The sequence below is a fragment of the Thermobia domestica genome, chromosome 4 (assembly GCF_964235325.1).
Source record: "Thermobia domestica chromosome 4, izTheDome1.hap1.1, whole genome shotgun sequence".
NCBI classification, from domain to species: domain Eukaryota; kingdom Metazoa; phylum Arthropoda; class Insecta; order Zygentoma; family Lepismatidae; genus Thermobia; species Thermobia domestica.
This window is the reverse complement of record NC_137457.1, coordinates 189,664,068-189,688,819: the sequence shown is the minus strand read 5'-3', so window position 1 is coordinate 189,688,819 and position 24,752 is coordinate 189,664,068. Positions and strand designations below refer to the sequence as shown.

General features: G+C 34.0%; 1 long non-coding RNA gene across 1 annotated transcript in view; it reads right to left on the bottom strand.

Annotated features, from left to right (window-relative positions):
- LOC145683418 (uncharacterized) overlaps nucleotides 1-24,752 on the bottom strand; it is a 335,902-nt gene that overhangs the window by 195,700 nt on the left and 115,450 nt on the right. The window contains exon 2 of the long non-coding RNA XR_014131085.1: nucleotides 1,634-1,718. This is a non-coding gene — a long non-coding RNA (uncharacterized LOC145683418). The remainder of the gene's footprint in view (nucleotides 1-1,633; nucleotides 1,719-24,752) is intronic.

Sequence of the window (24,752 nt, the reverse complement as noted above, 5' to 3'; positions counted from 1 at the left end):
ATGGCGTTTGTACAACACTAGCGTCACTGTCTGAAACTATGTGAAGTGTGCGAAATTGGTGACAGTATCATTTTTCAAGAGTCATACGAAAAGTAGCATAACGACATCGCCATTTAGCCTGCATTGTAAATCAAAGAAGGGTACTAATTTCCTTCACTGGGTAATCGCGGATTATTAAACGATAATATTTCTGTTTACTCTAACAAGGAAGCTTTCACCACGAAATAGAAGTATCATTCTTCTCAACAAAAGAAAACTTTTAAGTGATTGACTTGTTCAGTAGAGTATTACACTGTAGTTTATGTCATATACGGCACACAACTGATTAATTATATGAAAATTAACAGTGAATAATGAGTGTGTAGAATATATCTCTAAACCTTCAGTATGCCATGGTACGAAACGTCCTGGTCTCGTCCATCATTGTATGATTCTTTTGGATAGCAATATTAGATCACTATTAGAACAAAGAAACTGCTGATTGTATCTACTTATTAAGTCCTTCCCCCGAGAATGAGTATATCAGCCCACCTATAGCCCTGGTTTATTGACCTGTGATTTTAGCCTTTTTTCTTGATATAGTAGAACATGGATAGTCCCCATTATCTGATATGTGATAACCCGAAAACTGGGATCTTGCTGCTACTGTAATAACTAAATGCGGATGTATCCGAAACCGATATAAAATCTTATGTATCTTGTAGGACATGTTTCAGATACAAACAAAACTAATTAGCACAACGGTGAATATTGCTAAATATGTTTTATCATCAAGTATGTTATTTTTCAGTTATGCCACACACATACGTCATAATGCGCTCTCTATTTTCTGATGATCACGTGGTTTCATGTGTAGATCAGTTTGATTCAATGTCATGACTTCCAATTCTAACAATTTAAAACTGGCCGCAGTGAGAAAAATATCCGAAAAGCTTATAATTACTAGTTTAAGAAGAGAAAAATGTTCTCATACTAAATGTTGATAATTTAGTATAGTATTTATATTACCAAATATCCCATTTAGGTGTTGTTAATTAATCTATCCCTCATTACTCTCGGAAAACTATGAAAGGAATAATGTATAAAGTTAACATTTGACTAAATTCTAAAGAATAAATTCAAGCGATACCAGTACATACTGAATAACATTGAAAAGTTAATCTTAAGGATCATAAACCGTGGCAAGCAATTGTTAGATCTATTTCATTTGCAGTTGCAGTTTTATTTCTCAGAGTGTCCATCAAGACTGTTACGAAAGTATCTCAAAATTAGAAATCCATATTTACCCTTGATGCTTTGTAACGTTAAATGGTATTCGCACAACAATACACAAGAGTTTATATAAGACTTAGATGAAAAAATTCTATATAGGTACAAATTAGCTTACCCTTCCTCAGAAATCGTGATCACTGCCTTAAGTAAGTGGCATATTCATTTTAAAGTTCATGTTTATATTATAAAAATTGCGGAAGATTTGATTCAGTGCTTAAGATCTTCAAGGTTTTATTAGTAGTTGTAACAGCAAGTTTGATGTAATATATATGTAGATATTAAATAGGTTTAGTCAGAGCTTAAGGAAGAATTTTTTGTTAGATCACGAAAGAATGGATAATAAGACTGTAGAAGGACTTACCATAAACATGAGGAACACATACGGCCAAATGGCTCATAAGGAAAAGTACAGTAATCATTTTTGTCACTGCCATTTTTTGCGCCAACTAGAAGTAAAACATGAGATTTACACTATTATAAACATGTCACAAAGAGATTTCTAAATCTACAACTAATATGTAACATTTAGAAACATATGTAAAACTTCTTATGGATACATTTTTACGAGCCATACAAACATTCACACATCATGTGTTATCCCTAACATGTGATAATTCTATTTTTGAATGTATTACATTATGCTATCCCATATAATTAAAATCAATGAATGTCTTTAAAATTTACAGTATAATTTGAATATTAATTTTATTTAATATTTTTTTGCTTAGTATTAGTTTTCTTTAATACTATATTTTAATACGAAGCACACTGCATAAAATCTCTAAAAGTCCGAATACATATACAGTTCAGTGAAATGTCTGGTGTGAATAAAATATTTGCTGTTAAAAATTTCTGTTTCCTTTACGAGCAACATTCTTTTAGCATTATTGATCGGGCATAGTTGTGAGTGGAAGGTTATTTCCCATTACTCCATTTCATGAATAAGTTCTTAGGTGTACGCGGAAATCTCTTACTTTCTATCCAGCATTTCTTTAAACTGCAATTATTACATTACTTTGTGTATTTAAATTTTTCTTAAATTATGGAGATGGAGCTTTGTGTTTTGCTTATGAATGGTGCTTTTAGAGGAAGAAAATTCCGTGGGAGACTACAAGAAGTTATTTTTTAGGGTTATTGAAAACCACATCCTGGAAATATATGAAAAATTCGATTTTATGTATTACCAACTGTTAGCTATATTTTATTAAATATAAAGAAAATACTAGAAGATGAGACATCTTAAAGATTATAATATCAATATGAATATCTTAATAAGAACAGTAGATATGTAAAGTGCAAAATATATAACTTTCTAAATAATAAAACATATTTTCCTTTTTATAATATATATATATATATATATATATATATATATATATATATATATATATATTGTGGCAGAGCCAGTATTTTAATTAACAAAATTCATAATTTAATGATTAATTTTATTTATTTTGAGAATATTGGATTTATGTAAGATATTAAAATTGTTGTTTGGTGAAGGAAAATAACAGACATAATTCAGGTCAATGCAAGTTTGTAAAATTATACTATTTTGCCGTCAGCGAATAAAAACAAATAACACATAATTGGTAGTCTGCGAATGCAGGAAATAAATTTATAAAATGCGTCGGCAATAACATTTTGTAAAATCATGAGTTGCATTTGTACAATGTTTGTGAACACGAGACACATTCACGGATATGTAGAAATTGCCTAAAATCATGAGATCAGAGCATTCCGAGTGTTGCAGTTTTTGATTCTCGAAATGAGGAAGAACTTTGTTTTTCCAAAGAAAGGAGGACACACGTGCCTGACGTCAGACGACGCCACCGAATTCGTGGAGTGAATTCTGAAACAAAACGAGAGGACAGGAGCTTTCTTGAGAGAGAGAAGTTCGGAGCCTATCGATGGAGTAGTACGGAGCCGATTCATCGAGTAGTACCGAGTCGCGAGAAGGAGAAGTTAAACACTGCTAAGTTTTGAATGTGACTTGAAAGTACAAAGTCAATCAAAATATTGAGACTCCAGTCTTTAGTCTCAATGCGACGATCTTCAGCCAACTAACATTTAACGTTAGTTATAGCAGAACATTGGATTGAGACGCTATCTCTAAGGTGGACCATTTATTGACCCTAGAGACACCTGTCAGCTACGATATCAACTTGGCGATATCGACATCTAATAATCAACCCAGGAGAGCGCCATCAGGGATCATCAACCGAAGACATCAATCAAGGTATGTGTGACTTCAAATTCAGTGTTCAAATGCTCAGTGCTTGGTATGCATTGCTCTTCTGGCAAAGTTTCTAGATATCCGATTTTATCCACGACATTTACACAAGCAACACTTTCAAATAAGGAATATACCTGTTAGTCATTCATTGAACTTATGAGTTGTCATTTCAATTTAATCCCCGTAAGAAATATGCTTTATGCAATATCCTCTCGCATAGAAAACCGTAGCGTACCCACTCATTCTAGATGGTGAGTGGAAGGTCAACTATTGCATCCCCATTTCAAGGCACGAATTGAGCAGGTTGTCATAGTGGAGATGCTGTGAGGCTTATGCCATTTTGTAGCTATCCCAGTGCAATACATAGGTTGTCATGGTAGAGTATGCTTCGAGTTCGAATCTCAGCAGGAGTAGTTAACAGAGGTTGTCATAAACGTAGTGAATATTAAGTCTCGCCCAACCCACCCTCACTAGTATTTTCTCGAATTATATTAAGATGCGTTTTAGTTTTAATGTTAAGTAGTTATAAGTAAGTCATTTACGAAATATGGTTAAGGATTAAGTGTTTGGTTTTATTAATAAGAATAATTCCCACCCACCCACCCTTTCTGATATTTAGATGCTCGAAAATATAAGTGGTATAAGAATAATAATAAGTAATTAATTGTAATAGTAGATAAATGAGTGACGACTTAGTTCGCACAAGTTCACAAAAAGCAGTTAGAAGTGTACAAGTTGGAAGTATATTTAATATTGCGACTTCGAGTAGAAAGAAACAAGTAAAAGTAACCGAACAAGAGGGTGCAAAACCGAATTTAAAACTAGGACCGGTAGAGAATTTTCCATCTAGTCCTGTAACGAAATCATATTCGGAAGATTTTGATTCTATTTTTCCTATTGAAAGTAGTATAGTAAACCATAATCAATCTAGTAGTGAAAATAATATTTCGAGAGAAAGCAAAATGACGACTAACGTAATGTTCTATTCCGATGTGAATAAGTTACCTAAATTTGACTTGAAAACGGACAGTAATATAGTAGGGTTCTCCGACGAATTTGACGACGCTTGTCAAATGGCAGGTGTAAATGAGGATAAAAGGAAAGAGCTTTTGCCGAGTTTATTTAAGGGAAACAGAAGGCAATGGATAAAGGTGTTTTTAAAACGGAAGAATGTAAATGATATAGCTTATAAGGAACTTCAGAAAAACGTTATCGAAGAGTTTACTAGGACTAACGTTACCATGGACATGGAGGAAAGGATTAGAGAAAGGTTGCATCTTGAGGATGAGCCTATTATTAACTATGTTTATGACATGTTGGTGTTGTGTGAGCGATTTGATCCAAGTATGGATGATAAAAAGAAAATCTGAATAATTGTAGGAGGCCTTCAGCCATATTTTATGGAGAAAGTAGGGACAATTTCATATTCTACAATAGATAAGTTTGTCGAAGATCTTCAGAAAATAGAGAAGAATAAATGCAAGTTTGACAAACGCGTAAAAAGAGAAAATGGAAAGGTCACGGTTAAGGATCTATTAAAGAAAATGCGTGAGCAGGTAGAAGATGATGACAGTGATCTAAAAGTAAACAAGTTATTATTAAAGAAGGACATTAGGAATAGAGACGAAGTTAAAGTTAAGCAGGAGCCCCAAAGTATAACCCAATTAGGCGAATTAGAGAAGAAGATTGAAAAGTTACAACTTTAGCCGCTAAATTTCAAGATCATGAGGATAGGGAAAATATACAAGATAGTGTGTCCAAAGAACAGAAGAATGGAAACAATTATAGAGGCAATAGGAATTTTAGAAGTAGAGGACGTAACTTTTACCGTAACAATGGCAATAGAAGTTGGAATAGAGACAATGGTAATTTTAATACAAATAGAGGAAATGGTAATTATAATAATAGGAGAGGATACATGAATAATAATAATTGGCGTGGTAATTCGTGGAGCACGTAGGACAAATTTTTGGCAACAACGTGGAAATTGTTGTGGAAATAGAAATAGTTGTCAGTCGTGGTTCAATAATCAAGGACAGGCGAATCAACAAGTGCAGTATGTACCGGTTGTACCGAATCAGGTGAACGGAACAACATATTACCATGCTCAAAATACACCGAATTTAAAGTAAGTAATACTGTAAATCTCAGAGGCGCATTTACAGGAGATAAGAGGAAAATTAGAGAAATTGTAGCCTCTATAGTAAATGAGAACGATATGATATATGTACCGATAGAAGTAGATGGGTGAAAACAATAGGCGTTGATTGATACAGGGTCTCAAATATCGATCATCAATGAAAGGTTATTTCCACCGAGTGCTAAAGTTCTTTCTAAATCGACACGAATACGTGGTATAACACAGAATTTGTTAGTGGTAAACGAGGTAGCAATTTTAAAGTTTAAGATGGCAGGTCAAACAATTCATTTAGAGTTTCGTGCAGTGAAAGATTTTCCATATCAGGTTTTGATCGGAAATGATTTTCTGAAAAGTCAGAACTGTCAGATTAACTATGGAGAAAACAAGTTAACGCTACAGAGATTTTGGAAACCACGGTTTAGAAAGACGGAAGAACAGGAATCTGTATCAGTATCAGAAAATGCATCGATTGGTTTAAGATACAGCATTAGACCGAAATGGGTTTTAGGTCACCAGGTACGGTTGTTACCTAGAACGAAAACCACAGTAGAGGTCAATTTAATCAATTCATGGAATAACAAGGAGTACTTGTTAGAGCCCGATAGGAATATAGAGCGCCAATATAATGTTTTGATCCCGCGTGTACTTTTATCGGAGCAAAATAACAAAATTGAGATAGGGAATCCATCTAACAAATTTGTAATGTTAAGAACGAATGTAACGCTAGGACAGGCGGAAGAATGTATAGATGAGGAAGAGTTAAAACAAGAAGGATTGTCGGATGAGGAAATAGAAGGTGTTTTAAGGTCAAGGAAGAACTTTGACAAGTCTAGATTAAAATTCGGAGAAGAAACAAGACCTGAAATTAAGGAACAGATTGAGAATTTATGATTCAAGTACGCAGATGTGTTTGTTTGGAAAGAGGACGAGTTAGGCAAAGTTAAACATTTTCAACACCACATAGAATTAGAGACTAAAGTACCGTTAAGGAGACATCAATATCCCATCCCGATAGCACTTAAGGACAAGGTCAAAGAGCAAGTTAATATTTTGCTTAAACAAAACATTATCGAGGAAAGTTCTAGCGCTTACAATTCTCCGATGCTTTTTATACAGAAACCTTCAGGGGGTATCCGTGCAGTCTTGGACTGTAGGTTCCTCAATAAATGTGTCAAATTACATAGCATAGCTTTGCCACCCATCCATCAGATATTAACATGTATGGGAGGACATAAATATTTCAGCATTTTAGATGTGGTATCCGCTTACCACCAAATTCCTATCTCAGAAGAGTCTAGAGATTACACTGCTTTTAACATACCAGGTGTAGGAGCTTATTCATACCGTGTCATGTCTATGGGATACTTGCAGGCACCCGCTATATATACTAAAATAATGGCAATGACCTTAGCCAACGTTAATTCTGAGTCTGTATCCTACTATATGGATGATGTGTTCCTATACACGGATAAACAAGGGAAAATGGTTGAAATATTTCAGGCTGTGTTTAAGAGGTTGAGACATTATGGTCTCAAGTTGTCTGTAGAAAAATGCCAGTTCGTTGAGAAGAAAATTTTAGCCCTTGGTCATATAGTAAGCGATGCAGGTTATGAAGTGAGCCCAAAAATTGTTCAGACTATTAAAGGGTGCAAAGCCCCAAACAATGTGAAACAGTTGAAGTCATTTCTTGGACTAACAAATTATGTTAGAAAGTTTTGTAAAGAATACGCTAAAATAACATCAATTTTCCAACCGGTTTTAAAGAAAGGACACAAATTTGAGCGGAATGAGACATACCAACAGGCATTTGAAAAGTTAAAATCGGCGTTGATGAATGCACCATTGTTAGTTCCATTTAGGGAGGAGTTAGACACAAGGGTGTACACTGATGCATCAACAAATTCAATTGGCGGAGTCCTTATGCAAAAGCAATCGAATGGTGAATGGACACCAGTGGCGTATTACAGTCGTGTGCTAAGACCGCAGGAGAAAACTAGGCACATAGTAGAATTAGAAATTTTAGCTGTGATTAGTTCTTTGCGAGCTTTCAACTACTATTTGTTTAATAAGGAGTTTGAATTGTATACCGATTATAAAGCACTAAAATATCTTCAAACATCGCCGAAATTAGTACCAAAGCTTGTAAAATGGAGTGTTGACTTGGCTCAATACAAGTATACACCGGTGCATTGTCCTGGAGAAAATAATCCTAGTGATATTTTGTCCAGGAACACAGACATAGAAGCAACAACTGACGATGTAGATTCGGAAACATTAAATATAAACACGGAGGATTTACAAGTAAATTTAACTTTAGATAAAGATATTGATGTAGCGGAATTGCAACGTCAAGTTCCGTTTTTTGGTCCAATAATGAAAGTCATTGAAAATCCAGCAGAGGCAGATGTTGAAGCAGAGAAACAAGCCAGATGGTACACGGTTAAAGATAATAAGTTATATAGAACACAGCGTATGGCTAGCGGAGCGAAATTACTTTTGTGTATTCCATATACTCTGAGAGAACAAGTATTTAGGAATTTACATTGTTCAATATATGGTGGTGGACACATTTCGTATACAAAGTGTTACAGAAGAGCACTGAAGATAATTTACTTCCCAAATATGAAGAATTTTTTTACGGATAAAGTGGGCCAGTGTATAAGTTGTCAGATGCAGAAGAGGAAAACAGGTAGAGTCCCGTTTCATGCTCAAACTTATCCGTCATATGCACGGTTTCAATCCGTAGTAATGCATGAGGTCGGACCATTCAAGATCTCACGTAATAATAGAAATAAGTATATTTTGGTGTTTGTGGATAATGCTACGAGATTCATCATTGCTAGAGCAGTACCGGCGATAACAGCGGAGATTGTGGCTCAAGTGATCTTCGAGGATCTCATTACTAAACATGGAGTCTCATCCCAGCTCCATCTGGATAGGTTATCATCCCACAGAAGGAGGATATTAGAGGAAATGTCGGAAAAATTTGGCATGAACTTACACTTTGCCAATACGAGTGCTCATTATTCTATTGGTAGCGCAGAAAAGGCCATAGGATCATTACAACTTAATGAAACACTATATAGATAAAGATTTTGTGAACTGGGACGAAATATTACCTAGTTTAATATTTACGATAAATACACAAGTGCATGATGGTACTGGTTTTTCACCTACTATTTGTTGCATGGGGCCGAACCGCGAACATTTCTCGAAAAGGATTTAGATATCCCTTGCGAGTTTGTTGAAAACGAAGTGAGACTTCAAAGCATAAAAGAGGCACGTCAACTTGCGTACAAAGATTTACAAAGGAAATTTAGATCCCAGAAGAAACAAATCGAAAAGAAATTTGATCAACCGAGTTTTGATATTGGTCAAATAGTCTTGATAAGAGAAATGCCTAGAGCATGACTACCTGCATGTTTCTGTAATCGTATAACACTAAAGGTGTAATTATTGACAAAGTCAATAACAATTCATACAAAGTTCGGTACGAAACTGAAAAGGGTGAAACTAAAATTGATACTATAGACATAAGACGATTGAAATTATTCGTTGTTAGTAAAGACGAAAAGTTTGGTCATATTGATCAAGTGTCAGATGGCGAAGAGTAAAATTTTTAAAAAAAATATTTAACTTAGGGTTTACTGTAACTATGGTACAAATTGGGTCTACCGATGAAGTGTCAGACAGGGGACACTTTTCTCAACCAAACCCTTTTCCCGAGATTGGAGGAAATGCTAATCTCCATTGGAAAATTCCCGAATCGATAGACACTTTTGAGATTGTAGTTACTAGAATTTTTAAATAATTATATATATGCTATACGCATGTACTATTAAGTAGACATCGAGTTTGTGCCTAGAACATAAAGTAAAATATTAAGTACATATAAGTTAATAAATCGTTAAAATAATCTTAAACATAATGAATAAATAAATAAATAAAAATAGGGTAAAAGAAGTAATTTTAGATTTTATTAATTTCAGACTTGTTATACGAGATTCGAAAGGAAATAATTGTAAAATGGAATCAAGAATATTATTCATCATTCTAAATTGGGTATTTATATTTCAATATGGAAAGACTGATCATCATCAATTGACAATGCAAGACGTAGGGATAGCATTATCACAAGACGCTTTGGCGGTTCATGGTTCTAACATGGCATATACAACAATCAGAATGCATGTAAATTTCCATGAAGCAGTGCCTATGCGTACAGTATGTAGCGAATCTTACGACATTTTGGAAGACTACGCTGAAAGAGAGAAACAATTTAGGAATAACATCATTAATTCTATCCCGTGTCATTTTGTATTTGTTAATGGTAGTTCAAAGTGTATCGACTCAACGAGAACCAAACGATCGATTTGGTTATTTTTATTAGGATTCAGTTCTATTGGGTTATCAGCATATAATTTAATTCATACGCAACAATTATCATCATCAGTTCAGAAATTATGTGAGCATGAGAATTTGTTAGCTAAGGAAATTCATAACTTAAAATTATCGTATAACCAAGAGATTTCCATAATTCATGGAGTTGTAGTAAAAGTTCATCATGTATTAGAAAATGTGAGCAGCAAACTGCAAGAAATGTATTGTTACTTGCAGCAAGCCCAGAGAAAAATTTTAACGAATTTATTTTCGCACATGGCTAGAGAAAGAGTGACTAAAATAATCAACGATGTATTAAACAACCAATTATCCTATCACATTTTATCTAATTCGGATGTAAATAAATTCATAAGCACCCATGACATTTTAAAACATTCAATATATTGATCAGACATAGGAATGTTCTACCGAGTTTCATCAATTTATTTGATGAAGTATCATTATAATGAAAATAATATTGATTTATTATTGAAAACGCCTATCTCTACGAAAACACTGTGTCGAGAATGTTTAATGTTATTTCTATGTGATACTTGACTAGGAATTTCCGTATTTATTATAAATTACCTGAGGTTGTATATTTGGCTAATGGTAAATATCACACTTTGGAACGTTCCAAATGTGATATTAAGAGCTTTCTTTATTTTTGCGAACAAATAACATTGGATGATGAAGCAAAATGTCTTAATAATATTCTTTTCAATGGATCACTACATGGTTGTCAACAGCGAACAGAAAAATATCTAGGGAATGTAGTATATAGATATACTCATGCTGGAGTATTGTAATCGTCACTATTAGAGGAATACATAACTAAATTAGGCAACCATCACGAAATTACTTCAACGAAAGTAAGGTCTGGAAACAATTGTTGATATTTTATTAATTACAGCCAATTTGACAATTTAATTTTTGGAGAATTAGCCATACCGACGAAAAAAGTAATTAATGTCAACAATAAACATCTAAATTTAATAGGAAATTGGACGCAGAAACAGTTAAATTTTAGTTTACATTCTGAAGAACTAAATACTCTAGCTGAAAATTTGTTGAAATTAAAAGTGGATACGACTGTACCACTATTAATAATGAAAACAGACTATATAATGTATGTAATTGCAGCTATCATATTTGTTTGAGTAATTTCTGTTGTTGCAGTAATTATATTATATTGTAAATTGTATAAATCGCTGAGGAAATATAAACTAGAAAGTAATGTAGCATAATAATAACAACAACAATAATAATATCACTAGTAGGAAACAATAGAAAATTTATTCATGTTCTAGTGCACGATAACTCACGAAAAATTTTTGTTGTAAACAGTGAAGTCACTGGATTGGTAAATTGTTAAAAAAATGTAAACAAACAGGTAGAAGGTATTAATGTTGTATAGTAAACATGCATTAGGTACTCGCCAAACAGCCATCACCAACAGTAAAGACCATCACCAAATGTAAGAAGGGATAGTAGTAAATAAAGTCTATAGTTCATAATAGTTCATAGTACCCGACCGAATGAAATAATAGATCGTATCATAGTACCAAACCGAACGATGTCCCATTTACGTTCCAGGTGTAAAACAGAAAAAAATAGGGATAGAAATAGATTAGAATAGATAACCTAGATAAATCTAGGATAGTAACATCAAATAAGGATAGATAAAGTCAAGAATATCCAAGAGGGATAAAGGAAAATAATAGTAGAAAATAATAAAAAAATTAATAATAATAGTAATAAATAATTAATAATAGATAAAAATAGATAATAGATAAATAGATTAGTATTATTGTCTTAATAGTTAATGTATAAATAAGTACTACGATTATTTTAGCAAATACAGAATATTTAGATTTTTATAATATTTACATTCTGAACCGAAGGGTTAATATCTATGAATAAGCATAGATACAACGAGAAATAGTACACGAGGTGTACAGAAGAATAGTTAAATAAAATGAGTTTCATATATTTAATGTTTATTTTCCGTGCAGATAATTATTTTTAAAAAGAAAAGAAGAGAAAATAATATAAAATATTACTGATATAATTGATAACAATCAATCGATATTAAGTAAAAATAATGATTGGAATCATTTAATTCATTATTGTAAGTATATTGCAAGCGCTACAGGCAATAATCATAAATGAGTCTGTATTCATTTGCGAGAAGACCATCAGGGAGTTCCGACTGCCAAGAGGTGAAAAATTGACTAAGACCCGTTGAGAGGCTATATCTACTCTCCACTTCAAGAGCCAGCGAAGACTGCAGACGACAACGAACAGTTCCGAGCAAGCCCGAGTGATTACGAAAATTATCCAGCCACAGGAGATGCTTCGCATCTTACCGAGCAAGCTTTGGTGAGCGTAAAAGCAAATATACATGATTTTAAATTACGAAAAATAAAGACATTAAATAGAATTAACGATATTTAAGTACATAGATTATTAAAAGAAGGTTTAAATAATAGAAATACGTACGTTAGAAGATATATAAGTGTAAATATATGGAGTTATGACGAGTAAATTTTATTACGATTTTTAATGAAGAAAACAGCGGAAAACAAGAGATTTTAAGTGTAAAACAGATCTTTAGCTCACGAGCAGCTGCGTTTTTACACACATTTATAGTTTCAATGGTCTTTCACGAATATTACTACGAAAGTAGCAAGTGTGTTAGACAAAGAAGAGAACATTATAAGCCTGCTTCAATAACACGCGAAATATAGTCGCAAAAAGTGTAAGAAGACACAAGCTAGAAATAATAATTATTTAATAATTAAAGCAAATAAAATTTTCTACAAATTTTATGTAGGCCTATCCCGACTTTGTCTATTTCTCGTCTATTTCAGACTAAAACCAAAACAAGGAAAATGGACATCGAAACAATTTTATTTTTAACATCTACGATAGTTTTAGGAAGTATATTAGTTATTGTAATTATTATTACGAGTAATATTTTAGTAAGATTACGTAAGTTAAAGAGAAAATACGAAAATAGAAATAGTAAAGGTACTGTAAAATCTAGTATAGAGTTAGATATAAGTGGTAAAGACAACTCTGAAATTTACGTTCATTCACAATTTTCTCCCCTTTATGCCACAATATTAAAGAAGAATAGAACACCACTTAATAACACAACACAAAACACTAATAACACAATATTTCATAATTTGCCAGATTGTAGCAAAAGATATTCAGGCACTAGCACTTATACTGAAATTAAGGTTACACAAAAGGACCACACCACTGGGAAAGATGAACACCACAAAACACAAAAGGAACAAGTCACGACCATGGAATCGAACGTTTTCGTGATAAATCCTGAAAAACTCGATAAAAGGGAATGCCTGATAAACACCAACTGGGATTATTTCTTCGCGTGTGATGTAATAGTACTGTAAAACGCAAAACTTTTGGAAAATTTAGTTAAATTTTCAGTGTGTTTTCGACAACGTGTTAACATTAGACCAAGGTGACGCCCAAATGGATGTGGCAACGGAAGTTCAGATTAACCTTGGTTAAAAACTGCTGATTTTGCGGTTCCCGCTCAAAGTCACCTGCAGCGTTGCAAACGATCTACAGAAGAATTTTCTTCTTCGTCAGTGAAAATAAAGTGTTCAGTTTTTTTTAAAAAAAAAATAAAGTTATGATGTGGTGTTACGTATTTCAGTTAATCAAAGTGTCACAATAGTGAATATAATATTATTATTACTGTAAAAGTTTAGTTTTTAAAAAAATGAAGAATGAATATGAGTGGAAAGGTGAAAATAAAACTTTGCTTATACTGTCAACAAGTTTCCAAGTTGGCAAGTATGGACAATGAACGGAAAATTTTCAGCCACCAACATGGCAACAGATAAAGCTTAATTGCAAAACTAACAAAGTTGCAATTAGGACAGAGCACAGAGTGATTATGCTTTTCTTCTGTTTCGAATTACACTCACGAGATGGGGTGAGCGTACACTTTTAAATGTATATTTTGTATGTTGTATATTAATCGAATGAAATGATTAAATAATTATTAAACATTGCTATATTAAGTAAATTTTGGGTTTAGGAAACGGTTTAATTGATTTATAAATATTTATTTATGTTGATATATTTTCTTTATTTATTTTGTCAGTATTATGTTTCAGTTGTCATTTATTTTCATATATTTTGTTATATATCTACAGGGTGATTGTTGATTCACGATCTCCAACGAGATCTAATTTGATAGCGTAGCTACCAATTTTTCAAGAAGAAGCATGTGCAGAGCCAGTATTTTAATTAACAAAATTCATAATTTAATGATTAATTTTATTTATTTTAGGAATATTGAATTTATGTAAGATATTAAAATTGTTGTTTGGTGAAGGAAAATAACAGACAATTCAGGTCAATGCAAGTTTGTAAAATTATACTATTTTGCCGTCAGCGAATAAAAACAAACAATAATACATAATTGGTAGTCTGCGAATGCAGGAAATAAATTTATAAAATGCGTCGGCAATAACATTTTGTAAAATCATGAGTTGCATTTGTACAATGTTTGTGAACACGAGACACATTCACGGATATGTAGAAATTGCCTAGAATCATAAGATGAGAGCATTCCGAGTTTTGCAGTTTTTGATTCTCGAAATGAGGAAGAACTTTGTTTTTCCAAAGAAAGGAGGTCACACGTGCCTGACGTCAGACGACGCCACCGAATTCCTGGAGTGAATTCTGAAACAAAACGAGAGAACAGGAGCTTTCTTGAGAGAGAGAAGTTCGGAGCCTATCGATGGAGTAGTACGGAGCCGATTCATCGAGTAGTACCGAGTCGCGAGAAGGAGAAGTTAAACACTGCTAAGTTTTGAATGTGATTTGAAAGTACAAAGTCAATCACAACATTGAGACTCCAGTCTTCAGTCTCAATGCGACGATCTTCAGCCAACTAACATTTAACGTTAGTTATAGCAGAACATTGGATTGAGACGCTATCTCTAAGGTGGACCATTTATTGACCCTAGAGACACCTGTCAGCTACGATATCAACTTGGCGATATCGACATCTAATAATCAACCCAGGAGAGCGCCATCAGGGATCATCAACCGAAGACATCAATCAAGGTATGTGTGACTTCAAATTCAGTGTTCAAATGCTCAGTGCTTGGTATGCATTGCTCTTCTGGCAAAGTTTCTAGATATCCGATTTTATCCACGACATTTACACAAGCAACACTTTCAAATAAAAAATATACCTGTTAGTCATTCATTGAACTTATGAGTTGTCATTTTAATTTAATTCCCGTAAGAAATATGCTTTATGCAATAACCTCTCGCATAGAAAACCGTAACGTACCCACTCATTCTAGATGGTGAGTGGAAGGTCAAGTATTGCATCTCCATTTCAAGGCACGAATTGAGCATGTTGTCAATATATATATATATATATATATATATATATATATATATATATATATATATTGTTATGTGTTGTTGTTTTCTGAGATTGGCATTTATATTTGTGTACACTTTCATTGTGAAATCGTATTTGAGATCACTCCTCTACTCTCCACCCAGTATGTCAAAGTTGGTTCTGAGTCCAACACCCTTTAAGCCTCAGTATCGAAACGTCTTCGGCCTACTGGTTCGAAGATGATGAAAAAGTGCACTAAAAGTCTCAATAATGGGGGGAGACTCGTATTTCAGTGGTAGAGCTTGTACTGGAAATCGAAACCCAAGTAACATATGAAGACTGTGAGCTGAATCTAGATAGGGAGGGATAGCTTGACTAAATTAAAGAGACCATTCCATTGTACATTTTATTTATAAGAATAAAAAAAATAAAAATGAGGATACAGATGAATCTTACAAATCGGTTATTTGGAATTACAACTTGAAGTTATTACTACAACACATTTATGGGCACAACCCCTTCAATACCCAATGCGTGCTAGAAGGTTTTTATGCTAAGCCGCGATTTATTGAAAATAGTGAAATTGAAACTTCGTACATCGCAACTTGCATTGGCCCAAAGGGAAAAGTGTTAATTCTCGAAGAGGGAATTTGGTCTCGAGTTGAAAATAACTTCATATTTCTAACTAAACATTCTCAGGGTGCTCATCCCGAGTTGAGGGGGGACTTAGAAAAAATAATCACATACCTGATTTGACGACGAGCGGCCGTAACAAGGGGAGACACACTCTCGTAGACGGCAGGCTGGAGAATCACCCGAGCCGGCGAACAGGCCTCGCTTATATAGGCGCTTCGTCCCACGCATTTCTGCCAGTCTGACGTCGCTCGAAAGCTACGTCACGAGCCTCGACGAGCTTGGAGAAACTTCTTCACGCGCATGCTCAATAGTGGCTAAGACGTCTAGTTTTTCTATGATTTTTTCCCCATCACGCCGGGGTTGAAATATCTATTTTACATTTACTTTTACATTTTTATTTCACGCATAGCTCCAAATACATAATGTTTTTCATGTACTTAACGCTTGCTTGGTATTAACTAAATTGGCATCCGGGACCCGGCGCTGTGATCTGAGTAAATCAAAGCCAGGGTCATACCACTATTACATGCGTGTGGGTTGGTGTCAATGAGGCATCAGGTTGCTAATACAATCAGAGCCTCACCTGACTCCGTTCTCCCTTTCTCTTTTTCCTTGCTGCACACACAATTTGAAAAGCGCGGGCGTCTCACCCCATAATTTGAGTCCGGCTTACGACTTCGAGGCATAACTGTGTAACAGTTATCCGCCGACCTCGGTAAAAAAAAAATAAAAAAAATGTTGAAAGTTATCTTCCTGATATTTATATCCAAATACGGAAACGGTTGTCCAAGGCAAGTTGCTGGGATATAAAGTGTTAATATAGAACGGGCCTTACGTAAGGAGCTCAAGACAAACTTTCTTGAGAATTTCAGAGATCATGAACGAATAAATTGCAAGAGAACGGGATTGTAAGATTTCAGGTGTTTTGACTATACTACGTTTATATGCTACAATAGTTCTACTAACAAAATAGTAGATAAAATAACCATGCTTAGTACGAATCTTTATGATTTGAAATTTGTAGAATGAAACCTTACAATCTTGGTATCCTTCTAGCTTAAAATTGTCAAGAGGTTTCGTGTGAACTCACAATAGTATATTTAAAAAAAAACCAATTCCTAACCATAGTATTAAACATGCCTTTGAACCATTTACGAGTACGACTTTAGTATCATAAAGAAAATTAAGAATTTGTGAGTTTACTGATTTGCTAAGTACCATTATATTTACTATACTGACTATAATTATAGTCATACGTGTTAAATGTGATTGTCTCAGGTTACTAATATGATTCAGTTAAAAATTAAAGAAAATCAACATTAAATACATTCAAAGAAAACAATTTAGCGTGAAGCGCTTTAAAGTTTGACTGAGATGGACGATAAAATTACAAGAGCAGTCTTCATTGGTTATGGTATAAGCCAAATGGGAAACATGCAATGATATAGAATAGTACACTCGATTGTGTTTGCCTTAATTCTTAAAATATTGTGGGGTTGTGCCTTACAATTTGTGAACGCAATTCATTAGGTTGTTTCAATATATCATTTATAATTAATACAGCATAGGCGATACTCTACTTTCCTTTAAAACCAGAATTGAGTGAATATTGCATATTCATGACATATAAGAAAAATATAACTTGGAAAGTATTTGAGTACAACATTACATATCCTGTAATATATTTATTGTAATATAGAAGCGATTGCATACTAAATGCTTAAATCGCGTATGTAAAATAACACGAATAGCTAGCAACTAGCAATTAAAACACAATGCTTAATAAATGTTTCAAGTGCGTGTATACACATTTTATAGTAACTCTCATCCTAATATTACCGAAGAATAAATCTAACATTATTAGCTATTGCTCTCTACATTTGGTTGCAATAAGTGTAATATATTACAAACTTACTGTTTAGTTCTGTCCTACACAAGTGATCACAGTATGTATATGTGTTTTTATAAACTTCTACTCAGTCTGTTTGCTATCGCGACCTCGATTTGGTTTCTCTCATCCTGTGTGGTATGCAATACACTAGACACATTGACATTTACGTATATTGGCAATATACAGAAATTAACGAACTAATGAGCGCACTTCATCGCACCTAGGGGTTACATACAAACAACTCTAGATTTCTTTTCCATGAGAGGTTCTGTTAGCAAGGGGGAGACTGAATAGTTGAAGGACGGACCCTATGGTTAGTGTGTTAGTTTATGCCCTAATGGCCTATGGTAATAGCAGATACAAATTCTAATTATCAGGGATGCAGTTACATTTACTATACCAGAGTACATGTTTTGCAGGGGACTGTATAACGTTTCTTTATAATTAGGGGGGATGTTTGGGGGGGGGTCTATAGGTTAGTATTGTTAGTATTCCTATTCTTATTATTATTAAGAGTAGTATTGGTATTAGCATTCATATTTTCTATCTCTCTCCTTTTCTTTTTTTAAATACAAAACGAAATCGAGAGGGATTTCTTTGTATAGGAAAGGAGTCTACGACGTAAAGTTACATCATGTTCCATCCTGTTGGTGGTTCTTGTTGTTTTATAAGATAGATTTTAAACACAAAAGTTAACCACAACATAAGCTATGGTTGATATGTTTTTTAAACACACCGGAAGTATGTTCCGTTTTTTCTTTTAATTCAACTAACCTTGACTGATAACAACCATAGGTTTCCGTTTGTGGTGAACTTTTCTGTTTTTAAATCTTAAACACATAGTGTAAGTGATTTAGTTATTCGGAGAATAATCCTACATACATACATGGTGACATGTATGTATCCTGTTGTTGAGTAACAGTTGAATGCAAATATGATTAAATTCAATGTGCAATGGGTAATTTAATAAAATACTTCCTCGTTCTTTTTTTCTTTTTTGCTTCGGGTTTTGCCAAAAGATAAATATACAGAGGTTCCAAAAATTACGGTCTTTAACATAGTAGAATGAGAATGTGGGGAGTCGATTTCCATACTCACATATAGGCTTCTTCAATTGTCTGAAAACAAATTTGTGCTTTTACTTGACCAAACAATAGGACCAATTCCGACAATAACTTTCCATGGCTTTTGGTACATTAGATTGAGGTTATTACAATGAAATTGAGTTATTTCATACGTTGAGAAAGTTTTAAACACTCTTAACGTTGCTTACAATCTTCTTATGATTTGTCACAACGCTGATTTGAAAGAGTTTTTATTCCTTTTACTTTGAGTATTATCACTTGTCCAAATGTTGTGTTTGTCCTGGTACGAGAAGAGTTTTTCACCTGTAAGCAATGAACTGAGGTGGGTAAATGGGAGTCTGTCCGTAGATAAACGAGATTTCCTTGTCACTGCAGAAGTTTATAAATTTTGTGGCACAGAGAAAGTTCTGTATCCGGATGGGAGTTCAGATTATAGATAACTGTTGTCCACTAGCAAACAGTGATGGATCGAACAATAACATTAATCGATTTCCATATCGTCCCTCTGGATCAGCCCCGGATGGGGCCGACAGGCTGTGATCTGGATCCTTGGGTACCTCCAGCTACCAGGACTGTGGGGGGATTACTCTAGACATCACACTGGGGAGGCAATGGATAGAGATCTGCAATCAAAGAGACTATTAGCTTACATTATCATTAATGCGTTACATAATAACCTTGGCTTAGGCAGAGTACTTGTTTATATAGGAAGTCCACTGAATCCTTCCTGTAATTGTTCATTATATATATATTTTAGCGGGGCTGAACACACATCAATTTTAGGAAAGGTACAGTGATTGATGGAACCTGCGAAGGTTACCAATAATGAGCTATCTGAAAGTGAGAATCGAATAAGACAAATGTTTTTCATTCAGCTATCCTGAGTGTGCTGACCACACATCGTCAGAGTCTAGACATAGATACCTGTTTAAATAATGTATATGATTGTATTAATATCACTATGAGGTTAAGAATCAATTTTTGTACCATGAACAAATTAGATCAGGGTCTGGAAATACGTGTATGTGCGCTGACCACACATTACTATTAGGATGCCTCTTGTGTTTGAGCGGTGATGATGCGAAGATAAAGATAACATCATGGTAGAACAAGTTTTTCACAAATGGATTGATTTACCAACTTGGTTTGTTTCTTCGTGAGTGGAATAATAATGATGGAGGAAAGTGGATTATTAAAATATACTTTTCATTTACAGCAATGATTAATGGGTGATGAATCATATGGTGAGTAAATCCAAGGTGCTTTACAATATAGGCAATACATTGCCTTATTGACATACATTTGCCGTATATTTTATTTTCAGATGTAGTCAGGTCGAGGAATAGAGTGTTAAAGGAAGTTTGAATTGATTCAGCGTGGCGGAAGTTAGCTAATTATACAGCTTGGCATAATGATATGTGGCTTGTGAATTATCAGCTCAGCTGACGAATGTTCGGAGAGAGAGAAGAAAAGGGGGTTTTGCATCGCAACTGAGAGAACACATCTAGTATACTGTTGCAGTCGCCGGCTTCAGACCAGGGACATCTCAGCATTGTCAGATAAGTATATTTGTATTTATTTCTAATTTACAGGATAGGAGTGGTCAGTCGTTTGAGTGGCTATGCATGAGTATAAAAAGTGTGTTGTATACGGTCCTTTATACCTTGAAATGTTAATATTATCTACATTTTTTTAAATTGAATTTTAACAAAGATAAAACTTAACAAGTTGATGCAATGCTTTTAAATAACTCAGTTAACTAATGATAGCACTATTAAGCAGAGTTTAGATGAAACAAGATTTAATTAGCTTTCTTTATACCTTTGCAAGTATGCTAGTTAGGAGAATTAGTTCCAAAGTATCTTCAAAATTTATGTCAATTAATTGAGCTAAAAATTTTAAAATATCTCAAGCAGACTGATATAAATTTTAGGCATGTAAAATTTCATAATTGAAATTCATCTCTAGTTGTACACATTATTACACCTTGTGTATCCATAGTGTTCAAGATAAGACGTATCTCACAATAGGTCATAACAAGCATTGAGAAATTCTCAGTTAACGTGCATATCCTATTCACAATTGTATGCTGATTTTCTCTCTTTTTTTAATACGATATCTCGATTACTATTAATTTCTTGGATTAATATCGTAGGGTTTTGAGCTTTGGTGCAGCCCTATAAGGTTAATTATTGACAAATGAGGCCCTCAGAGGAGGCAGTCTTATCTTGGGCACATTATGATTTGTTCATTATATTGCATTCTTTTGTAGGTAGCTTAGCAAGAATAACAAAGGAGAATGTCCAATTCCTTTTTTGAAGTAAATTGATATTCAAGTGATTAAAAAAATATTAACTTTCACCTATAACAAAGCATAAGAAAGGAAAATGAATCGTCAGTTATCTCCAAGTAAATTGATAATCAAATGATTAAAAATTAATAACTTTTAACAAAAATATAAAAAGGAAAATGAATACTCAGTTATTTCCAATGCGCAGGTCCTTTCACTTCTCTCACCTGGGCAGGTTCTGCTGTTAGGCTTCTGAAAGGAAAGGTCTGAAACGAAAAATTCTCACACACAAAAATAGTATTATAGATTGATTCCGGTGACTTGAATATGTTCGTAGTGTCCCGTCTACTTGTTAGTCGATATTTAAAGAACTTGGTAGTTAAAACTTTACTGGATTTAAGTAATAGTTACAATGTATCTGATTATTAGGTATAGTAACAAAGGAGTTTAAATAAGTTCTTAACTTTGTGGTTCATATTTTTCAGCTTGTTGGAGTATACGTATCATCTTCTGCTCGAAGAACGCAAAGGAAGGAGAAGGGAAGACTTACGTCTCCAAAGACAATAAGGGGAGGTCTCCTGTTACGGGGTAAGTACTATCTCCCTGTATTGTTATTGTATTCTTCTTGAAGCATGTGTCTTCAATTACTTCACGTCAAGTTACCAATTCGTTTAGCCATTGAGTGTTAATCCTAGTTTAGTGCTGAACCCTAGTGTGCAACAAAATCGCAGTTCGTATCCTGGGAGTATCCCATACCGATTTTTATTATTACTGAATTAAGTGGAAGCCACAACGAAAGATAGTGACCAAAGTTACTGTTAAACGGTGATTATAAGAAGTGCGTTTTGCATTACCTGTGAATTTATTAAGTGTTTCCCTAAGGAAAAATAAAAAACGATGTTTTGTGCGTGTCACTCATACAAAAAGTGCGTGAGTCGGGACTCGATCTCCGACTTATCTGTTTCCTTTCACAGTTGGATACAATTGCGTAAATGCCAATAGTCACCGGAGAGTGAGATCATTTTGACAATGATATTAATTTTGACAAACATTCCGGGTCTCGAACTCGGGACCCCTAGTGTAGATAGTGATGATATGTGGTAAACTAAGCGTCTATTGAAAGTATTTAATTCTAACCTACTTTTCATAACCAGTTCGAATATAACTTGAGCTCGTGCGGAGCGATAATTTAGATATAGGATAAAAGAAATGATCCATCGGGGGATCGAACCAGGGATCGTTAAGAACCAATTGCTCAACTGATACTACGGTGTCAACCAATCGTGATAATCTGTCTTGTAACATTCATATTATTTGCTTTGTTGCAATTTTGTTCCCCTGTTTTTAATTGTTTCTATATTTTCTTTCATTGTAAATGTTTGTGTATTCTTCGATGTTGACGCTACGCGCCACATCCTGAGTCCTTGTTAGCATCTGGATTCACTTCCGTCACCTGATAAGAGGTGATTTGCTTTTAGTTTTAACGCTGAATGAGAGGCGGGTTTTGAGGAAGTATCCGCGAACAATTTTAAAGAAAATTTCATTAAGCATATTTGATTAACTTTTTTTTTAAGTTTTAAAGTTATAATTACCGTCACGTTCTTATATTTATATTCTAAAGTTCGAATATCACTCTCATGGAATATTTGACTTTGACTTAACGTGTGTCAACGGTGCTGTGCGCTGTTGTGATGCGGTATTTTCCACCTATTAAACAGGGCCGCTTATGGAAGGGGCCAACAAATTTTGAAAGTCTCGTGACTGGTAGTTTTTAAATCTTTTGTTGGGTATAATCATAAGTTTTATTCTGACTCAAATTAAGTTACTTTATACCAGATTCATTAAAAACAAGTTGCCAGAGCTCGAGTGTCCTTACTATATGTCCTGTAATTTATGAAAGATTCTATTATTCGATTATTGAAACTAATTACGAAATGATGTACACGTACTGATTCGCTTCCAATGTCTTTATTATTATTATTATTATTATTATTATTATGATTATTATTATTATTATTATTATTATTTTAACGTACCAGTGAGAGCGTGGTTTAATACTATTCTGCGGTATAGTAATAGCGTTGTGTGCCTTTTAATCAAGCCAAGCGAAGATTTTAACTTGAATGAAGGCAGTTACACAAGGATGATTGAAAAACACGAATATAGTGGTGTAGTGGTAGGACAACATCTGGGAAGTTACTATAGCCCACAATGATGTCATTTTTGTAATTGTTACTTTACATAACATGGCGATAATAATATAATCAAGTTAGTTACAATCAGCGGGTTCTAGCCCATTACCTAATGATGGGAGGACATATAAAAAATGGGGGGGATCGATCTACCCCCAAATGTTCTTATGACATACATATGGTAGCCTTAACACTAACCTAAGTTTAGCTTGCCACAATGAAATAATGATACAATGTGATACTATCTAGTATTTGATAAATATTATTAATGCCCTTATAATTGAAAACATTGTTCTAGAATGAGCATCAGTTTTAATGATCTTAACTGATAATATTTGATCATAATCCAACATGAACTGAACATAACTAAAGGTAGTGTAATCTTACTGACTAAATGTAGTGAAGTATAGTACACAGGTAGCTATTTACATTCTTTAAAAACCAATGAATGGCCGATACATATATAATTGGAAATGCATTATGTACAATATGCGCAGTATGCTAGTACATTGCCGTAGTTTGCCAATAGATTGGTCCTTGCTAAGAGATTGGCCATTTTTACAGCAACATAAGGTCACTTGTGTTCACCCAGAAGGGTTGCAGGAAAACTTCACGCATATATATATATATATATATATATATATATATATATATATATATATATATATATATATATATGTATATGGGGTCCACAGCAGCAACAGAAAGCAACATGTCAAAGTCTAAGGCGTATCTCTCCTTATTTTTGGTTTTTATTTTTAGTTTATTTTTTTAAATGTAACCTATATGCTTCCCGCCCGAACTACGCGGAAAAAAATAAAATAAAAAATAATAATCACAATCGCTAATTGAGCTGAAAGAAAAAACAAACGGGGAAGACATTGTGTGGAGTAGCCTATGTTAATATCTGGTGGGGGGAGGATCAAGTCCCCTTTCTTTTTTGTGTTACACGGGTAGATAACCCAGGTCAAATGAAAGCGACACGTAAACATTAACGCGTTTATCATAGGTAGGAGTTAGTTTTATAGCGGAGAAACCAAAAACAAGCAATATTGAATTTGCTTTATTTTCCAGGTTAATGCATTCCTAGACACGAAGAGGGAGAGCGGCGAGTTTCTTGAGAGAAAGAAGTAACATAATCAGGCGGCCGCAACGGATGGTTTCTTATAATGTGAATGAGGAGTTTGCAGCTGCAACGACGTATACTTAAAGTCGGATTTGAG